Source organism: Bos grunniens, chromosome X, assembly GCF_055505025.1.
Source record: "Bos grunniens cultivar Pamir isolate PY7600 chromosome X, Bosgru_T2T1.0, whole genome shotgun sequence".
In the NCBI taxonomy this organism is placed as follows: Eukaryota; Metazoa; Chordata; class Mammalia; order Artiodactyla; family Bovidae; genus Bos; species Bos grunniens.
The window spans coordinates 39,796,423-39,816,631 of record NC_141194.1 but is presented as its reverse complement, the minus strand read 5'-3'; the positions used below and the strand labels follow the sequence as shown (position 1 = coordinate 39,816,631).

At 39.3% G+C, this 20,209-nt stretch overlaps 1 protein-coding gene and 1 pseudogene across 2 annotated transcripts in view; both read left to right on the top strand.

Annotated features, from left to right (window-relative positions):
• LOC147340192 (small ribosomal subunit protein eS1 pseudogene) overlaps positions 1–2,438 on the top strand; it is a 64,368-nt pseudogene extending 61,930 nt beyond the window's left edge.
• Positions 1–20,209, top strand: part of MED14 (mediator complex subunit 14) — a 315,823-nt gene that overhangs the window by 24,100 nt on the left and 271,514 nt on the right. For both annotated transcript variants that reach the window (XM_086387055.1, XM_086387053.1), the window contains exon 2: positions 3,120–3,216. The gene's annotated coding sequence lies outside the window, so the exon portion shown is untranslated. The remainder of the gene's footprint in view (positions 1–3,119; positions 3,217–20,209) is intronic.

Sequence of the window (20,209 nt, the reverse complement as noted above, 5' to 3'; positions counted from 1 at the left end):
CCTAACCTAGTTTGTTTCTAGGCTTCAGGCCCCTGCTTCCACCCTGGAAGAGCTTCTGTTGTGACCTCATGACAACATCCAGCTTGACCTTACCCCCTGCCAGTGCCCCACTCCCAAGGTCTGAGGCAGCCCAGTGCTCTGTCTTACCATCTTACCACCAACTAAGATCAGCCCCCCGACTCTCTTTCTGTCTTTCTTCAAGAATCAGATACCTCAGGGACTTCGCTGGTGGTACAGTGGATAAGAATCTGCCTGCCAATGCAGGGGACACAGGTTCCATCCCTGGTCTTGGAGGATTCCACATGCTCTGGAGCACCTAAGCCTAAGCACCTAAGCACCTAAGCTACTGAAGCCTGTGTGCCTAGAGCCTGTGCTCTGCAACGAGAAGCCTGCACACTGCAGCTAGAGTAGCCCCTGCCTGCCACAACTAGAGAAAGACCGCATGTAGCAACAAAGCCCCAGTGCAACTAAAAAAGGAAAATAATCAGATACCTCAGCAACTTCTCTCAAAAATCCCTAAAGCATTGACCGTATTTCTCAAACTCAGGACCCAGCATGTAAAGTCACCATTTGGTCAGGATCTGATAAGGGAGTCTTACATCAAAGTCTTATCCAAAGACAGGGTATTGGATGTGGAATTCAATTCCAGTTGGCTCCCATGACTAGACAGTGGAGATTTAACCTTAATTTGATCAGCTGTTCTTTGGTATATTAAAAATCAAGAATAATGTTCATTTAGTTTTACATAAGCACTAGGGGCCTTTCCTGCATTCTGATCAAGTTCTCAGAACTGTTATTAGGATTTAAATTGGATTCACAGATACAACATTTGGAGAATTTTTTTCTCACTGAGATTTAGTATATTATTTATTGCCTGACCCATATGATTCCAAAGTATTTAAAATGTATAAATTATTTGTGATCCAGATGGTGATCTGATACTACTCTGCATCTCAAAATGTTCTGGGCTTTTGCTGCATGCACAGACACTCAATTACAAAATTCAGGTGGGTCTTTCAGTGCCGGTGTGGTGTTGCTGCTTAGTCACTAAGTCATGTCTGATTCTCTTGCAATCCTGTGGACTGTAGCCCGCCAGGCTCCTCTGTCCATGGAATTTCCCAGGCAAGAATACTGGAGTAGGTTGTTATTTCCCTCTCCAGGGGATCTTTCCCAACCCAGGGGTCAAACCCATGTCTCCTGGATTGGCAGGTGAATTCTTTACCACTGAGCCACCAGGGGAGCCCATGTGATCATCCAAGTAATTGTTGATTATAAATAAATACTCCAGTTTTCAGCAACCCTTTCCACCCTTGGTTTTCACTGCTTAGAATTAAAAACTATTCTGTGGGAGCTACCAAATTAAGGAAAAGGGAGGAAAATTCCACTTTTTTTGTCTTGTCAGAGAGGGGAAAATTTTAAAGCCAAATTAAAAATTTCTAAGTTTTAAAACAAGAGGCTGTGAGTAGGCTATTAATTTTCCCCTATATTTTCCTATATATATATATATAAAAGGATGGGTCTCAAATACATCAGGAAGAGGGTAGAACAAGTCAGGGAGAATCTCAAATAGATAGGGGAAAATCAAAAACATGTCAGGATAGGGAAGTCAGAGTCTCAAAATGAATGAAGTGCTCTGAGCAGCAGTGCCTTGACGGTTGGCAGGAACAGGTACCTAATGAAAGGTGGCAAAAAGGAAAGCAAGAAGAAAGTGGTTGATCCAGTTCCTTAGAAAGACTGTTATGATGTGAAAGCACAGTTATGTTCAATACAAGAAATATTGGAAAAACACTAGTCATGAGAACTCAAGAATTCAAATTATATCATGTTTTTGAAATGAGCCTTGTTGATCTGTAGGATGATGAAGTTGCATTTAGAATACTCAAGCTAATTACTGAGGCTATTTGGGGCAAAGCTACCTAACTTTATGGCATGGAGTTTACCTATGACAAAATGTGCTCCATGGTTCAAAAAATGGCACCCTGTGATTGAAGCTCATGTCAGTGTCAAGACTACTGAAAGTTAATTGGTTTGTCTATTTTATTTAAAAAATGCAACAATCATATTTGGAAGATCTCTTACACTCAGCAGCAACAGGTCTGCCAAATCCAGAAGATGATGATGAAAATCATGACCCTAGAGTTATAGACAAATAACTTGAAAGAAGTGGTCAATAAATTGATTCCAGACAATACTGGAAAACACACAGATGAGATTTGCCAAAGTACTTATCCACTCCATGATGTCATTGTTAGAGAAGTAAGGGTACTAAAGAATCCCAAGTTTGAATTGGGAAAACTCATGGGGCTTCATGAGGTGACGGTAGTAGTTCTGGAAAGCTATCAAGGATGAGACAGGTACTAAAGTTGAATAGGCTGATGGATATGAGTCCAGTCCAAGAATCAGTTAAAAAAATTCAGACTTTTAATGGTGACAAATAAAAAGTTTTATTTGTGATAAAGAAGGATCTCAAACATGTCAAAAAGTGTCTCAGTCTGATAGGAAGACTTAAGTAGTAAGGAGGAACCTCAAACACCTCAGAAAAGGTCTCAAGCAAGAGTGGAGCGTTGTTTAATTTCCTCTTATTTGTGAGTTTTCTAAATTTCTTTCACTTATTAATTTCTAATATTCTGCTGTGATTAGAGAACATACTTCCTATTATTTCAGTCCTTCTAAATTGATTGACATTTGTATTATGGCCTAACATATGGTCTTGGAGAATGTTTCTGTGCACTCTCCATTTCTGATAGAGTTGAAGTCTCCAACTATGATAGTGGACTCATCTATATCTCTTTGCAATTTTATTAATTTTGGACTCACATAGTTTAACCCTCTGTTGTTAGGCACATACACATTAATGATTGTTATGTCTTTTTGCGGAACTGACCCCTTTATCATTGTGTAATGCCCTTCTTTATCTTCGATAATGTTCCTTGCTTTGAAGTTTGTTCTGTCTAAAATTAATATAGTGATTTTGACTTAATTTTGATTGCTATTGTTATTTAGTGGCTAAGTCATGTCTGACTCTTTTGTGACCCCATGGACTGTAGCCCTCCAGGCTCCTCTGTCCATGGGATTTCCCAAGCAAGAATACTAGAGTGGGTTGCCATTTCCTTTTCCAGGAGATCTTCCTGACCCAGGGATTGAACCCCCATCTCCTGCATTGGCAGGCGGATTCTTTACCACTGAGCCCCAAGGGAAGCCCGTATCTAAGCATACGTAAGTATATATCTATATATGTGATATATACATTAAGCATACATAATCAAATACATTGTTGGTATTGTTATTTTGAACAAACTGTTGTCTGTTAGATCAATCAAGAATAAGAAAGAGAAAAGTTTTAATTTTACCTTTACTTACTCCTTCTTTGATATTTTCCTTACTTTATACAGATTGAGTTTCTGACCTATATTATTTTCCTTCTCTTAAAAAAACACCTTTTAACACTTCTTGCATGACAGGTCTACTGGCAACAAATTCTCTCAACTTCTGTTTGGCTGAGAAAGTCTTTATTTCTCCTTCACCTTTGAAGGTTAATTTTGCAGGATAAAGAATTCTAGGTTGTTGGTTTTTTTTTTCCTCTCAACATTTTAAATGTTTCACTTCATCCTCTTGTTTGTGTGGCTTCTGAGGAGTAGTTCTTATCTTTGTACTTATCTTTGTTCCTCTATAGGTAAGATGTTGTGGGGTTTTGTTATAGTTCTTGCTGTTTTGTTTGTTTTTTAAACCATTGACTTCTTTTAGGCTTTTTCTTTATCTTTGATTTTCTGTAGTTTGAAAATCATATGCAGAGATGTAGTTTTATTGTCATTTATCCTGCTTTGCATTCCCTGAGCTTCCTGCATCTGTGGTTTGGTGTTTGAGGTTGATGTGGGGGAAATTCTCAGTCATTATTGTTTCAAATATTTCTTCTGTTCCTTCTTCTTCTCCTATGATGTTCTCATTATGCTGATGTTATACTTTTTTTAAGTTGTTCCATAGACCTTGGATATTTTTATCTGTTTTTCTTTTTTTCAGACTGTGTTCTCTTTGCTTTCAGTTTTTGAGGATTTTATTGAAGTATCCTCTAACTCAGAGATTCTTTCCTCAGCCATGTCCAGTATACTAATAAGCCCATCAAAGGCATTCTTCATTTCTGTTACAGTGTTTTTAATCTCTAAAATTTCTTTGTGGCTCTTTCTTAGGATTCTTATCTCTCTGCTTACATTGCCCATCTGTTTTTACATGCTGCATACTTTATCTATTAGGGCCCTTAGTAGTTTAATCATAGTTGTTTTAAATTCCTGATCTGATAATTCCAACATTCCTCCCATGTCTGCTTCTGAGGCTTACTCTCACTTCAAAGTGTGTTTTTTGCCTTGTGGTATCTTGTAACTTTTTCTTAACAGCCAGACATGATGTACTGCGTAAAAGGAACTGCTGTAAACAGGCCTTAGTAATGTGGTGGTGAAGTGCTGGGGGACGGAGAGGATTATACATTCCTGTGATTAGATCTGTCTTTTAGTGACACTATGCCTCTGGACTGTGAACTTCACAAGAGTTTCTAGTCTCTTCTTCTCCTATAGTTGGGGCAGGATGTCTATAATGGGCTGTAGTTGGGTATTTCCCTTCTCCCTAGGTCAGTTAGGTTTTGATAATACCTCAACAGGTTAGACTCTGTTTAATTAATTTCCCATGAAGGCAGATATTGTTAAGAATAGAGTGTGATAGTGTATGTCAAAATACTTCCTTTCCTCTCCCCATCTCTATGAGGGGATTTTACTCCAATATTAACTGTAGGAAATTGGTTGAATCCTGGAGGTAAATCTCACAATATTATGGAAACCCCCTTAATTGAGTCCCTCTGGAGTTTTTAGCTTTCAGAGTTGCATACTGAGCCTCTAGCAATTCATCACTTACAGTTCAGATTTTTCTACCCTTGCAGTGGTTCCTATGGTCATTTCTACTGGTGAGTCTCTCTGTTCAAGTAAGCTGTGACTTCCTGTGTTTACTTGTCTATCTCTTCCATCTTGGGGTAGTAATTTGCCCTGTGTTCTCCCCTCTTACAAATCCAAGAAGAGCTGTTACTTTTTCAGTCTGTTCAACTTTTCACTGGGTTTTGAGTGGCAACTTCCAAAGCTTCTTACATGCCGAATCAGATACTGAAAGTCTCAGTTATTGTATTTCCAACTCCAGAATTTGCATTTTGTTCTTTTTTTTTTTAATAACCTCGCTTTGTTTTATCTCCAGAGAATACTGACTGAACAACAACAATCTCTTTATTGCTATTCCTACTTGATAAGACATAGTTATTCTCTTAGTTGGTTAGGGCTGCTATAACAAAATACCACAGACCGAGTAGCTTTAACAAGAAACATTCATTTCTCACAGTTCTGAAGGCTGGGAAGTCCGAGATCAACGTGGTGGCATATTTGGTAAAGATCTGCTTCCTGGTTCATAGACAGTTGAGTTTTCATTGTATCTTAACAAGGCAAAAGGGGCAAGGGATCTCTCTGGGGTCTCTTTATAAGGACAGTAATCCCATTCTTAAGGGCTCTACCCTCATGATCTAATTATCTCCCAAAGGAACTGCCTCCAAATACCATAACATTAGGGATTAGACTTCAGCATGTGAGTTTTGAGGGGAACACAGACATTCAGTCAGTCATAGTGTTCATACCTTTCTCTCCTTTAAGCATGATTTCCTTTAGTTCTTTGAATATATTTATAATGGCTACTTTGAAGTCTTGGTCTATTAAATCTTACTGCTCTCATAGACGGGTTCTGTTACCTGATTTTTCCCCTGTGTATGAATCATACATTCCTATTTTATTTCATGTCTTGTAATTTTTTGTTGAAAAATGGACATTTTATAAAAAGTATTATAGCAACTCTGGACACTGATTCTCTTGCCCCTGAGGCTAGTCATCGTTGTTTGTTTACTTGCTTAGTGACTGGCTGGATTATTTTAGTGAAGTTGATTTCCCCTTCAGTGTGAAACCTCTGATATTGCTCCTCAGAGGGCAAAGTCTTGGGCATGAGCAATCAGTCTGGGATGACAGTTTTAGCAGGACTCTTTTTGAGGCTCTCTTTCCCTGATCACACCCAGCTGTTAAACCCACTAATTGCTGGCTGATTGCTCTATTGCTTTCAACAATGCCCTGGGGCATAAATTACCCCACAGAAGGAACCCTTTAAATCCAGATTAGTTTAGAGGGATAGTGTTTGAGGTCAATCTTTGAGGGTTCTTCTGACCCTAGAAGGGGTATTCTAGCTGTCACTCTCACTGGTTCTCCCTGTAAACTAGCTGGCCTGTGATTTAGTTTGTGCCTCTAATGAAACTATCAGTCTCCTCCTAATCACTTTCCACTGGTCCTGCATTGTTTTTGATAGTATATCCTTAGACTTGAGTTAGTTCCTTTGGAAAGAGTCCAGGGCTCTGTTTTATGGTCTGCCTCTCCCTTTGGGCAAAATTTCTAAGCCATGGCTCCATAGCTGGGGAGAGGAAAAGTCACATGCTTCTTTCTGCTTTAGGAGCTGGGCAATGAGCAGGGTTTGGTAGCCTCTAGTCTTTTCAGTTTTCCTCTTCCTTCATGAAACCTCTGCCTCACGAACAAGTTGGGATAAGAGTGATTGATGCCCCAGTATTCTCAGTGTACTGCACCTGAAGTAGATCTTCCACCCAAGGAGTGGGGGCTATGTGGAAAATATAAAGGATAATAAGGACTATTATGAATTATACAGTAAAAAATTGTATGACCTAGAAGTAATGGAAAAAATGGAATGGCAACCTGCTCCAGGATTCTTGCCTGGAGGATCCCAGGGACAGAGGAGCCTGGCAGACTAGTCCATGAAATCACAAAGAGTGACTTGAGAAAGGAGAATGAAGCTGGAGGTATCATGGTCCCTGATTTCAAACTATACTACAAAGCTATTTAATCAAAACAGTATGGTACCAGCACAAAAGCAGACACACAGATCAATGAAACAGAAATGAGAGCCCAGAAATAAACCCACACATGTATGGACAATTAGTTTATGACAAAAGAGAAAGAACATATAGTGAAGAAAGGGAAGTCTGTTCAGTAAATGGTGCTGGTAAAATTGAACAGCCGTATGTCAAAGAATGAATCTAGACCATTATCCTATGCCACAAACAAATAGGAACTCAAAGTGGATTAAAGATGTGCATGTAGGACCTGAAACTATAAAATCCCCAGACCTGAAACTATAAAATCCCCAGAAGAAAACATAGGCAGTAACCTCCTTGACATTGGTCTTAGTGATGTTTTTGTAGATTTGACTCCAAAGGCAAAGGAAACAAATGTAAAAATAAACAAAAGAGACTACATCAAACTACAAAGCTTTTGCACAGTTAAGAAAACCATTATCAAAACAAAAAAGCAAACTACTGAATGGGAGAAGATATTTGCAAATCCAATAAGGTGTTACTATCAATATATAAAGAACTCATACAGCTCAACAACAACAAAAATAGTCTAATTAAAAATGGGCAGATATATGAATAGACATTTTTCTATATAAGATATATAGATGACCAACATGAAAAGGTGAAAAGGCACATGAAAAGATGTTCAACATCACTAATTATTAGGGAAATGCACATCAAAACCAAAGTAAGATATCATCCTACCCACACCTATTAGAGTGGCTATTATCAAAAAGATAAGAAATAACAAATATTGGAGAGGATATGGAGAAAAGGGAATCCTTGTACACTGTGGGGAGGGATTGTAAATTGGTGCAGCCACTGTATGCAGATTTCTAAAAAAATTAGGAATACAGCTACCATGAAAAGTGACAGTGAAAGTGTTAGTTACTTAGTTGTGTATGATTCTTTGTGACCCCATGGACTGTAGCTCTCCATGCTCCTCTGTCCATGGAATTCTACAAGCAAGAATACTAGAGAGGGTCGCCATTCCCTTCTCCAGGGCATCTTCCCCACCAAGGGATTGAGCCTGGGCCTCCTGCATTGCAGGCAGATTCTTTACCATCTGAGCCACCAGGGAAGCCATAGAACTACCATAGTGGATAGTGAAAGTTGTTCAGTCATATCCAACTCTTTGTGACCCCATGGACTATACAGTTCATGGAATTCTCAAGGCCAGAATACTAGAGTGGGTAGCCTTTCCCTTCTCCAGGGAATCTTCCCAACCTAGGGATTGAACCCAGGTCTCCCACATTGCAGGTGTATTCTTTACCAGCTGAGCTATAAGGGAACTACCATATGACCCAACTATTCTACTTCTGGGTATTTATCTCAAGAATATGAAAATACTAATTTGAAAAAATATAGGCACCCCTTCGATTCATGGGGTCGCAAAGAGTTGGACACGACTGAGCGACTGAACTGAACTGATATTCATTGCAGCATTATGTACAATAGCCAAGAGATGGAAACAACATAAGTGTCCATTGACAGAGGGATGGATAAAGGTGATGAGGTATATACATACAATGGAATACTACTCAGCCAAAAAGAATGTTGTCATTTGTGATAACATGGATGGGCCTTGAGGGTATTATGCTAAGTGAAATAAGTCAGAAGGAAAAAGACCAATACTGTATGATTTCAATTATATGTGGAATCTAAATAAAACAAAACAAAAGCAAACTCATAGATACAGAGAACAGCTTGATTACCAGAGAGGAAAGGGGTTGGGGGTGGGTGAAAGGGATGAAGGGAGTCAATTATATGGGGATGGATAGTAACTAGACTTTGGGAGGATCACATTATAGTGTGTATGGCTGTCAAATTATAATGTTCTATACCTGTGACTTATATATAAATAAAAAATAAAATTGTTTTTGTTTGCAGATAATAAAATCTCATATGTAGAAAATCCTAAAGACTTCACAAAAAAACTGCTAGAGCTAATCAGTAGATTCAGAAAAGTTGCAGGATACAAAATCAGTTGCATTTCTATATGTAACAATGAAATGTATGAAAAAAAAAAATCTCATTAATAATAGCATGAAAAACAATACAATAGTTAGGGAAAATTTTAACCAAGTAGGTAAAAGATGTGTACATTGAAAATTATAACACTTTGATGAAAGAAGTTGAGAAGACAGAAAAAAAGGAGAAGATAGCCTGTCTTCATGGATTAGAAGAATTAATATTATTAAAATGCCCATACTTTCCAAAGCCATTAATATACTCAGTGCATCTCTCTCAAAATTCCAGTGGCATTTAAAAGGTTTTCTTTCTTTCTTTCTGACTGTGCTGGGTCTTCATTGCTGCACATTGTGGGCTTCCTCTAGTTGTGGTGAGCAGGAGCCACACTCTAGTGCTGGTACATGGGCTTCTCTCTGCGGTGGGCTCTCCTGTTGTGGAGCGTGGGCCCTAGGCAAGTGGGCTTCAGTAGCTGTGGTGCATGGGCCCAGCTGCCCTGCAGCATGTGGAGTCCTCCCCAACCAGGGATCAAACCCATGTCCCCTGCATTGACAGGCAGATTCTTAACCACTAGATCACCAGGAAAGTCCTCCAATGACATTTTCCACAGAAATAGGAAAACCATCCTAAAATTCATGTGGAAGTACAAAAGACTGTAAATAGCCAAAGAACTTTTGAGAAAGAAGAACAAAGCTGGAGGCATTGTACTTCCTGATTTCAAAGTATATTACAAAGCTATAGTTATAAAAACAGTATACTACTGGCATCAAAATAGACACGTAGACAAATGGAACAGAACTGACAACCCAGAAACAAAACTATGCACATACTGTCAACAATATTTGACAAGGGAGCCAAGAATACTCTGGGGAAAGGATAGCGTTTTCAATAAATGGTATTGGGAAAACTGGATATTCACATGTAGAATAATGAAATGGATCCCTATGTTACATCACTCACAAAAATTAACTCAAAATTGATTAAAGACTTAGATATAAGACCTGAACCCATAAAACTCCCAGAAAAAAACATAAGGGAAAAATTCCTTAATTAATGATTTTTGGCAGTGATTTTTTTATATGACCCCAAAAGCACAAGCAATGAAAACAAAAATAAATGAGTGGGACTACAGCAACCTAAAAAGCTTCTGCACACTGAAAGAAGAAATAAACAAAATGAAAAGACAACCTATGGAATGGGAGAAAATATTTGCAGACCTTGTATCTGATGATAGGCTAAAATCCAGAATAGATAAGGCACTCATACAACTCAATAGCAAAAAAAAAAAAAAAAAATTAAAAAATTTAACTGAAAAGAAATTTTCCCAAACAATACATACAAATGACCAACAAGTCATGAAAAGGTGCTCAATATCATCAATCATCATGGAGGTGCAGATCAAAATCACAGTGAGCTATCACGTCATACTTGTCAGAATGGTCATCATCAAAAAGATAAGAGATAACAAGTGTTGGCAAGGATGCAGAAAAAAACATTTGCTGATGTTGGTGGGAATGTAAATTAGTACAGCCATTTGGAAAACAGTATAGAGGTTCCTTAAAAACTTGAAAATAGAATTACCATATGATTTAGCAATCCCATTTCTGGGTATATATCCAAAGGAAATGAAATCAGGATCTGAAATAGATATCTGCACTCCTATGTTCAGTGTGGCATTATTAACAACAGTCAATACCAGGAAATAAGCTAAAGGCCCATTAGTTGATGAATGGATGAAGAAAATATGATATATACATATACATGCAGGAATATTATTCAGCCATAAAATGGCAAGAAATCCATTTGTGAAAACCTGGATGGACCTTGAGGGCATTATGTTAAATGAAATAAGTCAGATAAAGACAAATCCTGAATGATCTCACTTATATATAGACTCTAACAAGGCTGAACTCATAGAAACAAAATATAATGGCAGTTGCCAGCAGCTGGTGTGGGGGTGGTGGTGTTGGGAGAAACGGGATATGTTGGTCACAGAGTATAAACTTATAAGGTGAACAGGTTCTGGAGATCTAATGTATAGTATGGTGAGTATAATATAACTATTTAACAATAGTTTATTATATACTTGAAAGTTGCTGAGCTGCTGCTGCTGCTAAGTTGCTTCAGTCGTGTCTGACTCTGTACGACCCCATGGACTGCAGCCTACCAGGCTTCTCTGTCCATGGGATTCTCCAGGCAAGAACACTGGAGTGGGTTGCCATTTCCTTCTCCAATGCATGAAAGTGGAAAGTGAAAGTGAAGTCGCTCAGTTGTGTCCGACTCTGCGACTCCATGGACTGCAGCCTACCAGGCTCCTCCGCCCATGGAATTTTCCAGGCAACAGTACTGGAGTGGGGTGCCATTGCCTAATGTTCTCACCACACACATAGAAAAGGTAATTATATTAGGTAATGGAGGTGTTAACTAACCTTATTGTGGTAATCATTTCACAATATACATGTGTATCAGATGATCACATTGTATACCTTAAATTTACACAATGTTAAATGTCAAGTACATCTCAATAAAGCTGGAGAAAAATAAAGCCATGCGTAACCTTAAAATAAAAACACATCGGGAGGAGTATGTTTTCATGTCTCAAACATGTTCTTAAAGGTCTTAAAGTCAGAACAGATCTTAAGTATATCAAGAAGTCTCTCAAAATTGAAAGTCATCAGGAAGAGTTTGTTGTTTTTGTAATAGAGTTTCTTGTTGACATAATTCACATCCAGTAAAATTCACCACTTTAAAGTATATAATTTAGTGGCTTTTAGTGTGTATACAAGGTCTTGCAACCATCACCACTATCTAATTGCAGAATATTTTCATCACTCTAAGAATAAACCCCATGCCCTTTAGCAGTCACTCACCATTCCTCTCTACCCAAAGCTAGTGACAATGACTAATCTACTTTCTGTCTCTATGAATTTGCCTATTTTGACATTTCATATAAATGGAATCATATATGTGACCTTTTCTTCCCTGGTTTCTTTCCCTTAGTGTAATATTTTCTAGATCCATCTATGCTGTAGTATATATGAGTTACTTCATTTCTTTTTATGGCTAAATAATATTCCATTGTATGGATATATCACATTTTTTTTATTCATCAGTTGATAGACATTTCGGTTGTTTCTATTTTTATATTAATAATAGAAATTAATAATAGCCAAAAAGTAGAAACAATATAATATATGCTACTATGAACATTTGAGTACAAGTTTTGTGTGAACATCAGTTTTTATTTCTCAGGGAGTATATACCTAGAAGTGAAATTGCTGAGCCATATGGTAAAGTGTGTGTGTATGTGTGTGTGAATACACTCAGTCATGTCTGACTCTTTGTGACCCCATGGACTGTAGCCCACCAGGCTCCACTGTCCATGGAATTTTCCAGACAAGAATACTGGAATGGGCTGCCATTTCCTTCTCCAGGGGATCTTACCGATCCAGGGATTGAACTTGTGTCTCTTATCCTGCATTGGCAGGCACGTTCTTTACCACCTGAACTATTGGGGAAGCCATATAGTAAGGAAGAGTTTCAATTATCTCAGGAAGGGTCATAGATAAAGCAAGAAGGGTCTCAGTCATATAGGAAAGGTTTAAATAGATCAGGAAGTGTCACAATGTATCACAAATGCTCTCAAAGAGAAAGGGGGTGTCTCAAATACAACAGAAATCATCTCAACATAGTCAGGAAGATTTCATAATGTGTTAGTAAGGGCTCCAAACTGAAATGAACATCTTAAATACATCACAAAAGGTCTCAAATTCAAAGGAAAGGTGTCATGTAATCAAGAAAGTATCAAATCTCTAAGAAGGATCTCAAAAAGTAAAGATCTTAGAATTTTATGAGAAAGGGTCAAATAGTTAGGAAAGATGGCAATACATTAGGGAGGATCTCAAATATACCAGGAGTCATGTTACCAGCAGGAAGAGACTAAAAGAGTCAAGAGGAATATCTAATAGAGTAGTCAACTTAACAGTGGAAACAGTGGCTGACTTTATTTTTCTGGGCTCCAAAATCACCGCAGATGGTGATTGCAGCCATGAAATTAAAAGATGCTTACTCCTTGGAAGGAAAGTTATGACCAACCTAGACAGCATATTAAAAAGCAGAGACATTACTTTGTCAACAAAGGTCCATCTAGTCAAGGCTTTGGTTTTTCCAGTAGTCATGTATGGATGTGAGAGTTGGATTATAAAGAAAGCTGAGCGCTGAAGAATTGATGCTTTTGAACTGTGGTATTGGAGAAGACTCTTGAGAGTCCCTTGGACTGCAAGGAGATCCCACCAGTCCATCCTAAAGGCTGAACATCCTAAAGTCATGGGTGTTCATTGGAAGGACTGATGATGTTGAAGCTGAAACTCCAATACTTTGGCCACCTGATGCAAAGAGCTGACTCATTTGAAAAGACCCTGATGCTGGGAAAGATTGAAGGCAGGAGGATAAGGGGATGACAGAGGATGAGATGGTTGGATGGCATCACCGACTCAATGGACATGGGTTTGGGTGGACTCCGGGAGTTGGTGATGGACAGGGAGGCCTGGCGTACTGCGGTTCATGGGGTTGCAAAGAGTCAGACACGACTGAGCGACTGAATTGAACTGAACTGAGTCAACTCAAACAAGCCAGGAAGAGTCTGACACTGGTAAGGAAGTATCTCAAATTTGTCAGGCAGAGTGTAAAATATGTCTCTAATGGTCCTAAAGTGAAAGTAAAAGTGTTAGTTGCTTAGTTGCGTCCAACTCTTTGTGACTCCATGGACTGTAGCCCGCCAGCCTCCTCTGTCCATAGGATTTTCCAGGCAAGAATACTAGAGTGGACTGGCCTTCCCTTCTCCAGGGGATTTTCCTGACCCAGGAATTGAACCCAGGTCTCCCACATAGCAGGCAGATTCTTACTGTCTGAGCCACCAGAGAAGCCCATTCTAATGGTCCTAAACAGTCCAGCAATTTAGGAAAAGTGTCTTCTATTAAGAAGGGTCTCAAACTGTCAGAAAGTGTTTCAAACACGTTTCACCCTTTCAAACGTGTTTTGAAATGTGTTTCAAAAGTGTTTCACCCTTTCAAACACAAAGGGTCACAATTAGAGAAAGTGTCTCAACCATCACAAATCATCTCAAACAAACCAGGAACACTTTCAAAGTAGTTAGGAAGTGTTTCAAATAGGTAAATGCCTCAGACTGAGAGCAACAGTCTCCAATAGTTGAGAAAGGTCACGATATGTCAAGGAGTCTCAAACTCGTCAGGAAGAGTGTCAAATAAAGAAATAAATACTGGTCTCAAACATGTCATGAAGGGTCTTGGGCAAGTCAGAGAAAGTCAGTCAGGAAGAGCCTCAACTTTGTAAGTGCTTCAAACATAGCAGGTACATCTCAAGTGGACAGGAAGAGACTCATCATGTCAAGATGTGCTTCAAACATGACAAGAAGTGTCACAAAGAGAGAAGAAGGATCTGAAATATATCACATATCCTCTCAAACCAGACTGGAAGCTTCTCAAAGTAATAAGGAAGAGTTATGAATAAGTCAGTAAGAGTCTCAAAAGAAAATGGAGTGTCTCTGATACAACCCAGAGAATCAACATCTCAGGAAGGGAGGGACTCAAATGAATTAGGAAGGCTTTCAAATATATCAGGAAGAGTTGCACACAGGTCAAGGAGTTTCTCAAACCTATTAGGAATGTCACAAGTAGAGAGGAAGGGTCTCGCATGCATCAGGAATATTCTCAAACAAGTCAAACAAGTACATAAAGGTCTCAGAGAGAGATAAAGACATCTAAATACCTCCAGAAGAGTCTCAAACTTGTCAAGAAAGGTTTCAAGTAAGTTAAGGAGGAAAGATTTCAAGCAAGTAGAAATAAATGTTCCTAGTATATCAGGAAGAGTCTCAAAGAAGTCATGGATGCTCTAAAATGTGTCAGGAAGGGATTTAAATACGTCAGGAAGGTTCTCAGATATGTGAGGAAAAATCTCACACATGACTGGAAGCGTCTTAAACTTCTCCAGAACAGTCTAGAACAGAGACGGAAAGTCTCAAATACATAAGGAAGCATCTCAAATAAGTGAGGAATGTTCTCAAGGTAGTAAGGATGGACCATAAATAAATCAGTCAGGTTTACTGAACTGAAGGAAGTGGCTCAAGTTCATTTGTGAGTCTTAACCATGTCAGGAAGATTCTCAAACAAGTTGGGAAGAGTCTCAAGCAAGTTAGAAAAGATTTCACGATGTCAGGAAGAGTTTCAAAGATGTTATGAAGACTCTCAAATACGTCAGGAAGAATCACAAATAGGAAAGGAACGTTCTCAAATCTGTCAGGAATGATTACAGAGAGACAGGAAGAGTCTCAAACATGTCATGAATGGTCTCAAACAGTTAGGAAGTGTCTTAAAGACAGCAGAAGATTTTCAAAACTATCAGAAAGAATAGCAAGTGTGTAGGGAACAGTCTCCAGCACATGAGGAAGTGTCTTACACAAGTCAGGAAGTTGCAGACATATCATGAAGCATCTCCAACAAGCACAGACATGTCTCAGGAGTAGCCCCAAATACTTCACATACCTGTCCAGAAGGAAGGGTCTCAAATACATCAAGAAGGGTCATGCATGTCACAGAGTGTTTCAAATACATGGGAGAGGGAGGGGCTCATTATCATCAGGAAGAGTCTCAGACATGACAAGATGTGTCTCGAACATGACAGGAAGTGTCAAGAGAGAGGAAGGATCTGAAATACATCGTGAATCCTCTCAATCAGACTGGAAGGATCTCAAAGTAGTTGTGAAGAACATTTGTCAATGAGGTTCAGTAAGTGTCTTGAATACTTCTGTAAGGGTCTTAAACATTTCACTAAGTCATTTTGAGTTGGGAAGCAAGTCAGAAATGTCTCAAAGGTATAAGGAGTCTCAAACAGAAAGGAAGTGTCTCGATACAACTGAGAGGGTAAAGAGCTTCGGGTATATTGGGAGGAACCTAATACACCAGGTAGAGTAGCAATCATATCAGTAAGTGTTGCAAACAGAGGAAAAGAGTCTCAGGATTCATCTGAAGTCTGGAAGGTTCTCAAAGTAGTCAAGAAGAACTTGTAAAATAAGTCAGTAAGCATCTCAAACTGAGAGAAAGAGACCCAAACACCTCCAGAAGGGTCTCAAACGTGTCAGGTAAAGTTTCAAATAAGTTAAGAAGGGTCTTAGGCAAGTTTGACAAGGTGTTTAATATGTCATGGAGAATCTTGAACAAGTCTTGAAGGCTCTTAAGTATGTCAGGAAATCTTAAATACACGAGGTAGGTTCTCGAATATAGCAAGAACTGTCTCCGGGAAGACTCTCAAACTTGTCAGGAATAAGCCAGAACAGAGAAGAAAGTGTCTCACATACATCAGGAATCATCTCAAATAATTCAGAAGTTTTCAAAATAGTAAGGACAAGCTGGAAATAAGTCAGTAAGGTGTTTCAAAGAGCAGGAAGTGTCTCAAATACATCTCAGATGTTTTGAACTTGTCAGGAAAGATCTCAGCCAAGTTGAGGAGGGATTCAAGAACATCAGAAAAGTTCTCTTATACATCTGGAAGAGTCTCAAAAAATTCATGAGGTCTTCTCAAACATGTCAGAAAGAGTGTTAAATGGGTAGGAAGCTGCTCAAATCTATCAGGAATGCTGTAAAAGAGACAGAAGTCTCAAATATACCAGGAACAGTCTCATTCAGCAAGTAGCTCAAATACATTGGGAAGATTCACAAATACGTCAACAAGAGTAGTAGATATAGCAGGAACAATCTCAGACATGTCAGGAAGACTCGAACAGGAAGAGTCACAAGCAAGTTAGATAGGGCTTCAAATACATTAGGGAAATATTCAAAAAAATCAGGAAGCATCTCAAGTAAGAAAGGGTCTCAAATTCATCTGACCATTAGCAATGTGTCTTGAAGGGTCGCAAGCATTTAGCATCCGCACATGTGCTCAGTTGTGTCTGACTCTTTGCAACCCCATGGATTGTAACTCACCAGGTGCTTCTGTCCATGGGATTTCCTGGACAAGAATACTGGAGTGGGTTGCCATTTCCTTCTCTAAGGGATCTTCCAAACAGTTAGGAAGGATCTCAAATGTTAGTACATGCACCTGGGTTGAATAATACCTCCCTCCCACCCAAATTCATATATACCTGGAACCTCAGGATGTGACCTTATTTGGAAATAGAGCATTTGTGGATGTAATTAGTAAAGATGAGGCCATACTGGATTAAGGTGGACCCTACATTCAATGATTGCTGTCCTTATAGGAAGGCCTTGTGAAGACACATAGGGAGGTGAATGCCCTCTGAAGGTGGAGGCAGAGATTGGAGTGATATGTCCACAAGTCAAGGAATGCCAAGAAGTGCCAGCAACCAAAAGAAGCTGGGAGAGACATAGAACAGATACCCCTCAGAACCTCCAGAAGGAATCAGTCCTGCTGATAGCTTGATTTCAGACTTCTGGGCTCCTGAACTGTGAGGGAATTATTGATACTTTCTGTTGTTTTAAGACACCCAGTTTGTGGAACTTTTTAAAATTTTTTTTTTAACAGCAGCCCTGAAGAACTAAATACAGTAGAGATATCAAATACATCAGGAAGAGTCTGAAGGATGTTAGGATGTGTCTCAAGACAGGAATTGTTACCAAGAAAGAGAAAAAGTCTGAAATCATCAATTCTCTCAAAGTGGACCATCAAGATTCAAAATAGTCAGGAAGAGTTTTAATTTTGTCAGGAAGGGTCTCAGACATAAAGGAAGGGTCTCCAGCACATCCAGAAGGGGTGCAAAGATTTCAATAAGAGTCTCAAAAGAAGTGTCTCAGGCATGTCAGAGAAGGTCTCAAATATGTTATGTAGAATCTGAAGCCATGGTTATGCTCAACTTTCCAGGAGGAGTCTTCAATACACAAGGAAGGTTCTTTATTTTTTAACAGTTAAATATATATATATATATATATATTTATTTATTTATTTATTTATTTTTGGCTGTGCTGGGTCTTCATTGCTGCGTGCAGATTTCCTCTAGTTGCGGCGAGTTGAAGCTCCTCTCCAGTTGTGGTGTGTGGACTTCTCTTTGTGGTGGCTTCTCTTGTGGAGCGTGGGCTCTAGGGCACTCAGGCTTCAGCAGTTGTGGCTCCCAGGTTCTAGAGCACGGGCTCAGTAGTTGTGCATGGGCTTAGTTGCTCCGCAGCACGTGGAATCTTCCTGGATCAGAGATCGAACCCATGCCTCCTGCTTTGGCAGGCAGATTCTTGATTACTGGAGCACCAGGGAAGTCCGACACAAGGAAGGTCCTTAAATACAGCAAGAATGGTCTCAAACGCATACAGAGGAGTCTTAAACTTGTCAGGAAGTATTTGAAACAGAGAGAAAATACATGACAAAATATCTCAAGTCAAGAAGTTTCTCAAAGTAGTTAAGGAGACTTATTAATAAGCCAGTAAAGATCTCAAACAGAAAAGAAGTGTCTCAGATACAAGAGAGTGTCACCATGTTAAGTACAGTCTCAAAAGTCAAGAAGGGCCTCAAATACATCAGGAAGAATCCCAACTATATCAGAGGAGAAGAAAGCATTATGAAGGGACTCAGAGATGTCAGGAAGCCTCACAAACAGGAAAAAGGGTCTCAGATTTATCAGGAATCCTCTTAAACAATTCTGGAAGCATTTCAAAGTCATTAGGAAGAGGTTTAAAGACATCAAGGAGGGTTCCAACAGAGATAAAGGGTTTTAAAAACAACCATAAAGGGTCTCAAACATATCTGTATATTTCACAAGTAAGTCATAAATTGTTTCAAACATTTCAGCAAAAGTTTTAAGGCCAGGAAGTTCCTTAAATGTTTCAGGAATGGTCTCAAACAGAGAAGAATACATCAGGAAGCTCGGATTCAACTCAGGAAGGGTCTTGGATATATTAGGAAGTGCCTCACCCTGAGAAGCAGACTCTCAAATACAAGGAGAATCTCTTAACACCTCAGGAAGAGTCTCACACAGGTGAGGAAGGGTCTCAAACATGGCAGGTAACATCTCAAGTAAGTCACAAAGGATCATATTATCTGGAAAAGTCTTAAATATGTGAAGAATTTTCTCAGGAACATCTCAAATATGTCAGAAGTATCTCCATCAGTTGGAAATGTTGTGAAACAAGTCAAGAAAGGTCTCATCTGGTTAAGAAGGCTCACACAGTAGAAAGGTGGAGTCTCAAACTTGTGCAAGAGTGTCTTCAACAGATAAGAGTCTATCTGAGGGTTGTCAAGAAGTTTTACATTCACCAGGAAGGGTCTCAGAGACAGGAAGAATCTCAGATACTTCAGGAATGGTGTCAAACGTATGAGGAAATGTGGTAAATAGAGGGGAAGAGTCTCAAGCTTGTCAAAATGGGTTTCAAATACATCGGGGAGTGTCTCAAACAATTAAGAATTAAAAAATAGTCAGGCAAGGGCATTCCCCTGGTGGTCCAGTAGTTAGGACTCCGTGCTCTCACTGACAGGGCCCAGGTTCAATCTCTGGTTGGGAAGCTAAGATCTCACAAGCAGCACGGCACAGGCAAGAAAAAGAAAGAAAAAAAAAATGTCAGGACAGTGTCAAATAGTCAGAAAGCATCTCAAACTGAGAAATCTCAAATATGTCAGGAGAAGTCTCAAACAAGTGAGTAATAGTCTTCACTATGTCAGAAAATTCTCATATACCTCAGCAAGGATTGTAACTCATCAGGAAGGGTCTCAAACATGTCTGGGAGGCTTTCCAAGGGTCAAAAAGGCCATGAAACAAATGAAGAAGGATGCCAAAATCATCAGAAAGAGTCTCCAACGTCCAAAGTCAGTTCAGTCGCTCATTCGTGTCTGAATCTTTGTGACCCCATGGACTGCAGCATGCCAGGCTTCCCTGTCCATTACCAATTCCCAGAGCTTGCTCAAACTCATGTCCATCGAGTCGGTGATGCCAGCCAACTATCTCATCCTCTGTTGTCCCCTTCTCCTCCTGCCTTAAATCTTTCCCAGGATCTCAAAAATGTCAAGTAGGGCCTCAGACTTGGAGTTTCTAAAACAGGCAAGCAGATTCTCAAATATATCAGGAAGTGTCTCCCCAAAATTTAGTATTTGAATGTAATCAGGAAGAGTTTTAAGTACATCAGTTACTATCTCAGAACCAGGAAGAGTCTCAGATACTTTGGGAATGGTCTGTAACAGCTCAGGAAGAGTATCAAACAAGTCAGGTTTTCAAATACATTAGAAAGAGTCTCAAACAATAGGGAAGGGTCTCAAACAATAGGGAAGGGTCTCAAACTTGTCAGAGTCTCAGATTCCTCAGGA